Source organism: Megascapheus bottae, chromosome 30 (genome assembly GCF_031878675.1).
Source record: "Megascapheus bottae isolate mThoBot1 chromosome 30, mThoBot2.hap1, whole genome shotgun sequence".
Classification (NCBI taxonomy): Eukaryota; Metazoa; Chordata; class Mammalia; order Rodentia; family Geomyidae; genus Megascapheus; species Megascapheus bottae.
In genome coordinates, this window is record NC_143538.1 from 3,817,262 (window position 1) to 3,817,631 (window position 370).

The window sequence follows — 370 nt, forward strand, 5'->3', positions numbered from 1 at the left end:
GGTTTTTGTTTTTAATTAGAGATGTATGTTACCGAGTTTTTCTATGTTATATCCTGTGTATGTTCGTTTTATAGTTAAGCAAACAACTTTACACTTCACCCTGCATCAACTACATGTTTTTAAATGTTTGACTTTCTAATCAAACATGAGCCATCTAAGTAGATCCATAAAAAGAGGAGTTAGGCTGAAATCTTCAGAAAAAGATTAATTGGTTGGTTGCCACTTTTCAGAGGATTAAATACTTTTCAGGTCTTAATTGGTCCTCATCCCTAGTATAGTTTGAGGACCTGGCTGGCCAAGTCATATCTTTATTAAGGCACTTCCTTCAGAAGCATGGATTTTATTTCTTATTATGCTAATAACTTTTATG